This window comes from Rhinolophus ferrumequinum, chromosome 6 (genome assembly GCF_004115265.2).
Source record: "Rhinolophus ferrumequinum isolate MPI-CBG mRhiFer1 chromosome 6, mRhiFer1_v1.p, whole genome shotgun sequence".
Taxonomy (NCBI): Eukaryota; Metazoa; Chordata; class Mammalia; order Chiroptera; family Rhinolophidae; genus Rhinolophus; species Rhinolophus ferrumequinum.
The window spans coordinates 56141336-56153556 of NC_046289.1; the positions used below are offsets into that span (position 1 = coordinate 56141336).

General features: G+C 45.4%; 1 protein-coding gene across 4 annotated transcripts in view; it reads right to left on the minus strand.

Annotated features, from left to right (window-relative positions):
- TMOD2 (tropomodulin 2) overlaps positions 1 to 11223 on the minus strand; it is a 48513-nt gene extending 37290 nt beyond the window's left edge. Inside the window, exon 1 of one of the 4 annotated variants that reach the window (XM_033107448.1) lies at positions 4114 to 4133. The gene's annotated coding sequence lies outside the window, so the exon portion shown is untranslated. Of the gene's footprint in view, positions 1 to 4113; positions 4134 to 11072 lie in introns of those variants that run through there. The other 3 variants (XM_033107449.1, XM_033107446.1, XM_033107447.1) reach the window with 3 other exon arrangements.
- Positions 11224 to 12221: the final 998 nt, after the last annotated feature.

Genomic DNA, 12221 nt, shown 5'->3' on the forward strand with positions numbered 1-12221 from the left:
AGGAGATCACAGCTCAGTGAGACATACAACTAGGATAATACCACTTGATAAGTGTTACAACAGAAGTAATGTATAAAGGACATATGAAGAAACATACGAAGAAATAATCATTGGATAAAGGGATAGGGTTTGAGGGGACAATGAAAAAGAGGTTCAGTTTGAGATTTGAAGGAAGAGGTCATAGATGGACAGGGGTGGGAAGGGTCATTCTAAGGGAATAACATAAACAAATCCACAAAGATAAGAAAGTACATGATAAATTGGTGAATGTTTGGTGTGGCCAGAGAAGAGGGCTGCAGGAAGGGGAGAGGAAAGACCTAAAGACAAGGAAGGGACATCTGTGAAGGGCCTTCCCGATACGCCTTGCCAAAGAACCTGGACTTTATTCTGTTAGGTGATAAGGAGACACTACAAATTTTTAAGTAGAGGAATGGTCTGTGAAGCCCCATTTTTAATAAGGTAATTCAAACAGTAGGAATGAAGAATGGATTGGTATGGAAAGAAGGTTCTCCTCTCCTTACTAATTCAATTGCTCAGGATGTTCAAGTGTGTGGTTTTCTACCTAAGTATCTTTTCCATATGCAATATGACTCTCTTTCCTTTCTATCAGCCCACCTTCTTTTACGCGTCAATTGCCAAATTCCAGTAAAAACAAAACAAAACAAAACCCAGCCCAGTAATGCCAGAGAGACCAATTGGGTCATTTACACTTTATTCTGGTCCCACCTACCACCGATTTATTATGAGACTCTGACAAAGATCTCAGTCTGCCAGGCTTGTAGCCATCAAAAGAACTCGGTGAACTGCCCTCTCTAATGGATTCTAAGATGCACAGTTTCCCACATTTCATGTTCTGAAATTGAGATGTGTCTTACAATCGATGGTCCGACGATTACTGTTGATGAAGCAACAGTTAAGGTGCACTTGTCGTTGCCTACATACGCATAAATATCAAATGCGCCAGCTTCAAAACTAGCAGAATAGGTGTCGGGGATTTGGAAAAGTCCCAGGGACTTTTAACAGTAGTGGAATAATCTTTTAAAACCTGGTAGGGAGCGAGTGGGAGAAGTGGTGACTCGGTGCGTATAGCAATACTCCCAAAGGAAAGTTCAGATCAGGCCAGTTACATACAATTACAGAACGGGTTTAAGGGCCAACATCAATGACTTTTACTTCTTTTTCAATTTTGTTGTTTAAATTGATGACATAGAGGAGATACTCTGTGGAAAAAAACAGACATTGTTTACTATGAGTCAAAAAGGGATTCAAAAAATTGGAATCTGAACATGAAGAAGTTTTAAGAGTATTAACCAATTAATTTCACTTGCATTTTCCCTTTTTATGTTTGGACAGGGGTGATGTATTATTTTTAAAATCTGTGCATATTCATAGCAGATTTCATTTGTCATAGCCGAAAACTGTAAACAACTTGAATGATCATTAGTAGGTGGATGGATAAACAAACTGTGGTATATCCATATGATGGAATCCACTCAGAAATAAAAAGGAATGAACTGCTGATACACAGAATGATATGGATGAACCTCAAAATAATTATACTGAATGAAAGAAGCCAAACCAAAAAGAATGCATATGGTGTAATTCCATTGATCTAAAATTCTAGAAAATGTAAACTGATCTATTTGCAAATCAGTAGTTGCTTATGGATCGAACAGCGATAGGGAGAGACAGAGGAAGGGGTCACCAAGGGGCATGAGGAAAGTTGGGGGTTTTGCATATGCTCACTGCCTTGACTGTAGTGATGGATTCACAGGAACACATATATGTCAATACTTATCAAACTGTACTCCTTAAATATGTGCAATTTATTGCATGTCAATTAAAAGACTTCAAAAAAATCTAAGTGTACAGCTCTTTCAATAACGTAAAACTTATATATTTAAGAAGGCATGTGCCCTATTTTAACTTTTTTCTTAATGGTACATAAAATGTTGGTGTGTTTTACAGTTGATGGTATCTTAGAGTTGGTAAGATTCTATTTGCATTTCTATTCCAGGATTCTATCACTACCCCAACTCCTCATCTTCCCCTCAAATAGACTTGCTCTCCTGACTTTCTAGGTCATTCCATTGATCTACCAGTTACTTCTAAAACTCAGATTCTCCCCCTTCTTTCTGTGTCCAGCAGGTTAGCACTTGTAGACTCTCGCTGCACAGTACTTTTCACACCATCCCTTCCTGTCACTCGCGTTGTAGACCTTTGTTCTTCTGGGCCTGCACTACTCTAATTGCATCTTGACAGGTTTCTGCTCTTCCCGCTAAGCCACCAGAGCACCACGATCAGGCCATCTTTCCTCGCACGGCTAACAAGCCCCTTCCCTGGTGAAGGACTCACAATGGCCTCCTCTTGTTTACAGAATAAAATTCAGACAGTCTAGCGTCCAAAGCTCCTGTAATTGGTCTTTGGTCCGCACTTCTTGTTTTCTGTCTTCATTACTTTCCTAGGGAGACCTCCCCTCAAATCCAGCCAAAATGGTTTATATGATGTGATAGGCAGAATAACGGTCTCCTAAAGATGTCAATATGCTAATCATCAGAACCTGGGAATTGTTGCTTTTCATGGTCAAAGAACCGGGTGTGATTAAGTAAAATATTTTAAAATAGGGAGCTTATTCTGTATTATGTAGGTGGACCCAATCAATCACAAGGGCTACTAAAATTGGAAAGAGGTAAGCAGAAGAGTCAGAGAACAAGATGTGATCCCAGAAGGAGCGGGTCAGAGTGAGGCAATTGCTGGCTCTGAAGATGGAGGAAGGGGCCGAGAGCCAAGAAATGTGTGCAGGCTCTAGAAGCAGGAAAAGGCAAGTGAGTGGATTCTCCTCTAGGGACTTTAGAAAAGAATGCATTGATTTTAGCCTAATGAACCCTGACTTCTAACCTCCAGAACTGTAAGATAATAAATTTGTGTTGTTGAAGCCACCAAATTTGTGACAGCAGTAATAGAAAACTAATACATTCCGTTATCCACACACTTCCGTTTTCCAAGATAATTGCTCTGGCTAGCTCGTTTGCCCCTCCACCTCCACTCCCCACTCTGCTCTGTGCCCCAGGAAGGTGATGTATTTACACTGCATCAGTGGCTTCCCTTGCTTTCTGGCTTCTGTTTGGCCAACAGGATGCACGAGCAGGAAACTGGAAGGCAGAGGGAGAGGAGAGGGAGGTTGTTCCAGAAGGCCCCGACTCCTTCCAGGTGGCCTCGTCTGTACAGCTGTCCTCCCCTTGCTGACTTCAGGCCTTGGGGTGGTGAAGGGTCCCTGTGTGACTAGGGCCAGACTTCTGCCTCGTTCGATTCCCTAAACCCTCCCTCCATCTTTGTAAATAGCCTCTTTATTAAAATTCCCTCCAATTACTCAGTTCGAATGTGTCCTCTGTTTCTTGTTGGGACCTTTGCTGATATAGTAAGATTACTTGGAATGCTCTTCTTTATTCTCACAGCTTATCCACGTGCTCTGCTTTTGAGACCTGGCTGAGATTCCAGCTCGACAAAACCACAGACTCTCAGAGCTGACAGAGGCCTTAAAGATCATCCCAGCCAGCAACATAGATGGTTTTTCTCCTACTTCTCTGCTCACTCCTTCTTGGTCTCTTCTAGTGATTCCTCATCCTCCACCTCAAACACTGGCAGGCTGCACGGTCGTGTCTTAGAAGCTCTTTTGTCACACTGCTACGTTCTCCCTGGGGGAACTCATCGCCTCCAAAGTTTTAATTATTACCCACATTCCAAAGATCCCCAAAGCCATATCTTTGTTCTAGACTTTGTTCCTGAGGGCTAGATCCGTATATTTCCAATTGTGAACCGACATCTCTACGTGGCTGCCTCAGGCACCTCAAATGTCAGAAGTACTCTGATCATCTTTCCTTCCAAACAGCTTCTCTTCCTCTAGAATTTCTAACTCAGCCGTACATGACACCTTCACTTCCTTGTCTCCCCTCTACCCATCAGTCACCAAATCCTGTCCTTACCTAAACATGGTAAGAACCCACCTATTTCACTCAACAGCACTGACTCACCCCCCTGACCCCTTTCAATCCATTCGACATACAAATCGCCAAAAAAGCGATCTTTTTAAACAGCTCTGCTCTAGTTACTTACAGTTCTCCAGTGCCTCCTCATTGCCTTGAGGATAAAGTTAAAATTCACAGTCTGGCCTCTGTCATTCTCATCAGCCTCAGCTCGCACTTCACTCTCCATCTCCTCCTGGCTCCTGCCTCCTGGACCACTTCCAATCCCTGGATCAGGCCTTATGTTGTTCCCTCTGCTCAGAGCACTCTTACCCCCTCCTCTTCTGGCTCGCTGCTCTCCTACTCATCTTCCAGTCTCAATGTGAGCTTTAATTCCTCAGAGAGGCCTTGACTGGACCCCCAGACAAGGTCTGAGCCACTGCCCTTCCCCATGTCACTCACACCCCTTGGGCAGAGCTCTCCTAGACTTGATTACATCAGCTTGTTTTATCTCGGTCTCCTTTCTGATCTCTGCGAGGGTGGGGGCTGCATCGTTTGTCACTGTTACAATCCTGGCTCTCAGCATAGGTCTTGACACAAAGTAGGCATCCAACCAATATTGTGCAACAAATGTCAGATGAAGGAAATGAGCTCAGAGAGGTGAAGTGACCCACTGGTCCAGAGCTCATTCATTCCATTATATTCACTGCCTCTCCTCTCTGTCATGGAAGTTTTCTGAGGCCACCTAAACCCACAGAAGTGGCTCTGCTTCCAAATTTGAGTTGCCTATGAAATTTACTCTTCATCCCTTGCTCTATCATTATCTTTCCATGTCTGTTACATATATGGCTCTCTCTCCAACTATACCACAAACTCGCAGAGGACAGGGACGATGTCAAAATTCTTTAGATTCCTCCCCAAGCTCAGGTTTGTATATTCATTCAACAAATATCTACTGAGAGCCCACCTTTTCCGGACACTGCTGGGACAATAGCAGTAAACAAAACAAATGATATCCAGTGCCCCAGCTGTGCTTATGGTTTAGCTGTGAGCTTATTGTTATTGTTAAGTATTGACAATAACATGTTAATACTATGTTAATAATAGTGCCAGTTAAAACAACTTGCATATCTGTGCCAGGGTACAGGGTGGGCAGTTTCCCAAAGCTGGAGGAGAAAAAAAATGGTGCAACCTCCTGAAGCACAAGTTTGACTAAAAGATTTGTGGGAAAGCTAGTTATTATTTTTAAATAACAAATATAGATATACTATGTAAAGAATGCAGCATTAACATAACTTTTAGAATCAAGCCGCAGATTTCTGGCTCATGGCTGGCCTGCTTTAGCCCCATCCAGGCCCCACAAGGGTTCACATCTGTCCTCTCCTCTTGTTAGCAATGCCACAGTGGAAAGTTTTCAAAGCACTGCCGCAGCCTCACCTCCGGCAGCGTATCTGTCCCATGGCAAGCACTCAACATGTAAGAAGATACAAAAGTGCACAGTAGAATGAAGCCAGGCTAAAAAGCAACTTCAGGAGTCCAAGTAGGCACACACACCAACCCGGTTAGGAAAATGGAAAACGGGAGTTAGAATGTGAGCTGAAGGAAGGATGAAATGGCCTCTCCAATAACTCTTCCTGTTACCCAAAGGTAGGAGCCCTGAGACGGAATCAAGGATGTGGCTTTCTTTGTTTTTCTTTCCACTACCTTCTTCGTGTAACTGTGGGATGAAACAGGAAAAGGAGATACAACACAAAGTACCCAGCCTTTGGCCCTGCTTACACACACCAAAGCCCAAACAAGCCACCCTATTTACTAAATCTAATCCAAACCTGAGACTAATTTTTACAAAAGAGTAAACAAAAACTGCTCGTAAGAACCCAGTGAAAAGTTTTTTTAAATGGACAAAACAGTGCCACAAATTGCTTAGCATACATACCTATATAGGAAAGATACAAAGGACTGCTCACGGAAAGGACAGACATCACATTGGGGGGGGGGGGGCGGGTAGGAGCACTTCACTGGAGAGGGAGGAGACTCGGGCTTCAACTCGACTAGTGATGCTTTAATCCCAAGTGGGGTAGTCAGTAAGTGAGAAATTATTCTTTATCATATCTTCAATTTCATTATAATTTAAAATAATTAGTGAACCAACTTGCACAAGAGCCAAATCTACATTATCTAAAATGAATACATTAAAACGAAATCAGCATATCAATATGTCCTCCAATAAAACTTGAATTGATCTTATATATTTAATACACAAAGCTGTGTGCAAAACATAGAGCCTGTATTTTGGAATCTAGTTATTTGAAGTTAGCACGGTCAAGTCTGTTTCTTTTTTTAAACAATCAAATGGCTCCTGCCATATTCTGGAAAATTCTTACAGGAGATGAAGGACAGAGAATGGGGTGGAATACGGGGGAAATCTCGGGCAAAAAAAAAACGTGACAAGGCAACTGGAAGGAGCAAGCTGAAAGGGGAATGAGGAACATATCTTACCAGAATGATGATTTATAGCTGAGACTCTCTGTTCCTAACTTGCCAATTTATAACACAAAAGTTGCCATATCTCAAATTATGCCTGAAAACAGTCTTCTTTTAAAACAATGTGCTCGGGGGAGGGGGGAACTGGAGAGCCGGTTAGCTCAGTTGGTTAGAGTGCAGTGCTCTTAACAACAAGGTTGCCAGTTCGATCCCCGCATGGGTCAGTGAGCTGTGCCCTCCACAACTAGATTGAAACGACTACTATGTGACTTGGAGCTGATGGGTCCTGGAACAACACACTTAAATAAATAAAAGTTTAAAAAACAAAACAAAAAAACAAAACACAATGTGCCCACTAGTGACCACCCGCCTCCAGATTCAGAAGAGCACAGGATACTACTAAAAGCATGAGTCTTGGCATCAAGCAGCTGTGGGTCTGACTGTTATAGATCCGTGTGCGGATGACCACCTGTCCAAGCCTATGTTCCTTCTTCTGTAAAACAGGCAAAGGACAGTACTTCTCTCAGAAGGTGGAGGTGATGCTTAACATCATAACGTGCATAGTAGGGGCAGTGCTAGCACAGGCAAGCCTTCCGTCAAAGCCATTTCTCGTTTGTCCTTGGTCTGGGGATAATCTTCTATTTGAGGTATTGTTCCCTCTGTTATCCTTGTCAGGATATGTTGAATATGGAGAGGCAGCATCCTATAAGAGCTGTGGGTCAGTGTTGCCGGGGGTAGTCAGCTGTCATGTGTAGGCGCGCCAAAGTAGGAGATAGGTTTCCACCTGGGCAGGAAGTAGCCAAGAAGCTTCCTGGCTGGGGCAGAATCTCTTTAGCATGGAAGTCTGACAGTCTGACCAAACTGCCACCGGGTTTCTAATTCTCTTGGCAGATTCTACTTCCTGCTGCTGCCTTGTCCCTCTGTCTGGCCCTATTCTGCTTTCCAAGGAGTCCCTGTTTCTTGACTTCTGTCTACCTCCTTGCCTTCCACTTGTGTATCTGTGTCCTTTCAGTTTTTAACTGCCTATTGGTGCCAGCCATGTCCCTCACCTTGGACTTTTCACTTCCTGACTGGCGCTATGGGTTCCCTTTTTGTCTTTTGATTCAGGTACCCTCCTGGCTCTGCCTCCTTATGTGGGCTATGACCAGTCTATCTTGTCTCTTTCTCTGGCATCTGTATCCTAGCTGGGTTTTGACCAATGCTTTGTTATGACGTATGGGAACTATGTGCACCTTGATTCAGGACTGCTTACCAAGGTGACATACAAAATATTTAGCAACTAGAATGGCATGGGCGCTACCCAATCAGAACGGTTGTCAGCTAGACACAGCAGGGATGGCTGTCACTGCCCAACTCGCTGAATAGTCGCCCAGCTCACTAGACTCTAGACCCCTCCAATCACGCTGATGAAAAGCCTGCTGGTTCCTTCTTAGGGTTGGTGCCTCAGATTTGCTTCTTAGTCCTCACGTCCAGGCTTGGCATGGCTGGCCTTGTGCCTGTTCTCATGAGCTTCTGTAGTCACAGTCCTAGAGCTGACCTTTCTCATTTCCACTCACCTAGCTGTCACTAGGGGAATCCAGGAATACTGGTGACACACATGACAGACGAGGTAGCCTTGATGCCAAAACAGGAGGGCAAAACATAAAAGTATAAATACAGAGGGTGCCAAAAAAAATGTATACACATTTTAAGAAAGGAAAAAAACTGTATTAAAATTGTAATACTCAATATATGCTGATAATAAAAGATGAATACAAGTCATGTGTAAACATTTTTTTGGCACTCCCAGTATATATATCCCAGGAATAGTAAAAATATCCTTGCAGCAAAAGGTTTTGCATAAAATTATGTATTGTATCTTAAGAATTATTTCTGTCTTCTTGATCTGGAAATAGGAAGTCTCTTCTGCATACACCTCCTATGAACCTTTTTGAACCACTTACAGTCTACAAGGAAAACATTTGGTTGTATGTGATTTACAAATAAAGGGAATGAGAAGAAACCCTACAACTTCTGTTCTGTCAAAAAGCTGGATCTGTTCTTTCCCCAACACATCCCTAACTCCAAATAAAAAGATCCACTACCTGGAACTTCCTTCTATATTGACACAGTTCTCGAATGTAGAGAGGAAAGGGGCAATGCTTTCAAGATGGTTCTTGGGTAGGGCTTGAATTTCTAAGGTTTGGAAATGATTAGTACTTTGAGGTTGGAGTTAGGGGATGGGATGTCTTAAGAAAATGATAGACAGCAGCCAAGATGAGCCAAAAAAGGGACCTTTCCCTGACCCCAGTCACACCTCCAATAGGATTATATGTTGGGAACTTGAAGCCACAGAAACCCTATGAGTTCCTCACAGATTCATGCAGCGAGCTGCCTGTCACTAACCACACACTCCCCGACAATGCTTTCTCTTTATGTATTTACTTTATTGACCTCCCCCAATTTTTTAAAACAGTTCAAATCTACAAACACCGGTTAAGGAATAGTATAATAAGCACGTGTATAGCACTCTCTTTGATTCACCAACTGTCATCACTTGCTGTATTCCTGAGCTTGCTCCCCCACCCTTACACTTTTTTTTCCTGAACCAGATGAAAGTTGCAGATGTTATGACGCATTGCCTCTAATACTCACAAGAATCAGGCAGTGTCACACATAACCACAGCACCACTACTGCGCCAAAGAAAATTAAAAGTAATTCCATAATATTATCTAACATGCAGTCCATGTTCAAATTTCCCCAATTGCCTCCAAATTACCTTTAATGGCTACGAAGTTCACACATCCTGGTTGTTACACCACTTGAGTTGTTACACCTGGTTGTTACACGCAACTGGTTGTTATATCACTTAGTATTTTAATCTATAATACTCCCCACCTCCTCCAGTCTTTCTGGCAAGTTATGACCATCTTATGGCATCCCAACAAGACACTCACATTAGGTGCTGGTAAGCTTGATCCCTCGGCTCAAGTGATGACCTCCTCATTTCTCCATGGTAAGGACACATTTTCCCTAGGTAATCTGTGGTGAGATACTTTGAAATAATGTGAAAATCCTGTTCTCTGACAACCTTTCACTCACAGGTTTTGTACCCACGGAGGAGTCCTTGCCTGGATCAGTTATATTAGAGTTTGCATCGTGCTGGTGTTCTGGTTTTCTCATTCCTCCCACTGTGTAGTGTTCATGATTCACACAATGACTCATCGGTACCCCTCCTCTCTTTCTGCAGTGTATATACTCTCTGGTTACTTCTTGCTGGGGCTTCTCCCCCACCTCAGTGTTGACCACATCTGACCACTCCACACAGCAGTGGGGAGACATCTGCTTCGCCCTTACCTGCTGACCTCATCACTTCACCTTCAGCAAATGAAAAACCAAAAAACACAACATGTTGTTGCCTACCAATTTAATCTACAAAAAGTAAAACAGTGGTAATGCATACTTATTGGGTTAGACTGCAGAGGCCAGACAGAGGAAATCACTTTTGTTTTTTTGAAAATTAGATGGCCTCAGCCCTGCAAAATCTTTCCTCCTCACTAGGATAAAGCCACTTGTTCTGTCACAATCAGGCATTTTATAAGGGTGTTAAACAGAAACACCCTCATCTCTTCAGTTCCCTGACATGAGAATCTTCCAAGAATACAGGTTTAGAACTCATTTACCCAAACGTGCCATTTTACATGGAGAAAGAGGCTCAGAGAGGTGAAGAGACTTGCCCAGATTCCCTCAGCTCCTTAATGGTAGAGCTAGAATAGGAACCTGGTTTTAAAAACACCTCCTCCTATGTTCTTTTCATTCCCTTCCCAAGTACCTCGTGATTCGGAGGATTAATGGGCAAGATGAAGCCTTAGTATTCATTGCTAATTTGCATTTTGCCTGCATCACCTTCCCTCCTTTGAATACTTTAAGTAAAAATTCCCATTAGGAGTCTTTTATTAAACATTATTATTACGGCATTTAAAAATCAATCTTCATTTCTTCAGGTCAAGAGGGAAATGTCAGGAAGATTCAAAGGAACACATGCTACCACTACTTTAACCAAGAAAAATACAAGGGTCTCAAGGACCTGCATCAGGCCACTCTCTTAATGCTGCTTTCTCCCCGGCTGAAACGCGCTGCGGGTGACAGCTCCAAGGATCTTAGAAAAAGACGCCAGCAGGAGTCCACCCCACCCCACCCTTCCCAGTCGCCCGCTTTAACGGTGCAGTGAGAAGCATTAGGCTCCAGGAGCTGGTCAAACGTTCACAGCAGAGGAGAAAGTGGGGAACAAAGCCCAGCGTGGAAAAACCCAGCCCCGCAGCCGGGGGAGGGCAGGAGACCGCGCCCTCACTGCAGCGGCCCGCGGGCTGCAGTGGCTGCGGAGCCGCAGTGCAGGGCGTGGGACCCACACCCCGCGGGCGCCTCCCACCCGCGCCGCCCTCGCAGCGCTGTCCTCTGCGCAGCCCGGCGCAGCCCGCCGGGCCGGGGAGGCAAGAGGCAGGTGGGCTCTTGAAGCCCCGCCGGCCCAGCGAGCGCCGCGGAGCATCCTCCGGTGGCACCGAGAGCTTACCCACCCCGCACTGCGGGCAGGGGCTGCGGACAGCGCCTGGCCCCGGCAGGTCCCCACCCACTCCTGGCGCGCTCACCCGTCGGTGCGCCCATCCCGGAGCCGGCGGTGCTGGCAGTCAGTCCGTCCGCCCCTGCCGTCAGTCCGTCAGCCCCAAGGTAGCGGGGCCACGAGCAGGGGTGGCGCCGTGGCCGGGTGAGCACCGCGATCAACAGGCGGCTCCCGGCCGGCGGGCGCGGCGCTAGGGCGCGCGGCGCAGCGGAGCAGGCTGGGAAGCGTAGTTCCGACGGCGCGCTGCGGCCGCGCTGAGGTGGGACCCCCGCCTAGTCCCCGCGGCCGGCGTGCCGCATCCCCGCCCTCCCCTGCCCGTGTCCTCTCCCGGAATCTGCGTCCCGACCCGGTAACCGTTCTGCGGTCGAGGAGGACCACAGCCTTGGGGAAAAGCTGTGCAGTCTCTTTGGAGGAAGGTCAGGGCTACGGATAGAGTGGGTGGCAGGGGCTCTTCAAGCTTGTGAGGAGCTGTTGGGCGACTGAGCACCTTGCGTGGAAGTCTTGTCAAGACCCAGTTCATATGTAGTCCAGGCTCAGATACAGGCCAGGCCTGCCCTCTGTTTCACGTGGGCCAATGACAGAAGCGTGGGAAGGACTAGCTACGGTACATGCCTTGGGTAGGGAGGTAATGAAGGTGGGATTTAGCGAGCTGGTCTGAAGTTTTGGGGTGACGGTGTTTGAGATCCCACACCCGTAGTGGCTTCACTGGATGTGAGGCTGGGCAACTTACCCGTTCAGAGCCTTAGCATCCTCATCTGTAAAATAGGCTTAAAACATGAAGATGTGTTGTGAGGACCAAACGTATGTTACTAGGAGCACACGTGAAAGCGCCTGTGTCTGGCCCTTAGCACATACTCAATAAAGGTTCCTTCCTTGGGAGCTACAAGGGGGTTCCAGTGCACATTTCCTGCCTAGAAAGCCCTACAGATAATGCTAAGCTTAGGATAGCTGGGCCTCATTAGGGTGGGTAAATAAATGTTAAAACCCACCGGGTTTGTTATTGTCAGCCGTTTAGCGGGTTCACATCATCTCTGAACATGCACTGAGATGTCTTCTCTGCCAGGTTCTTGGGAGCTACAAAGATAGAGAAAATACTGTCTTGTCTCTGAATCATAGAAATGGGGTGGGTTGACATAGGACAGAGACCGAAATTACTAAAATACGTGGCATAATGGGG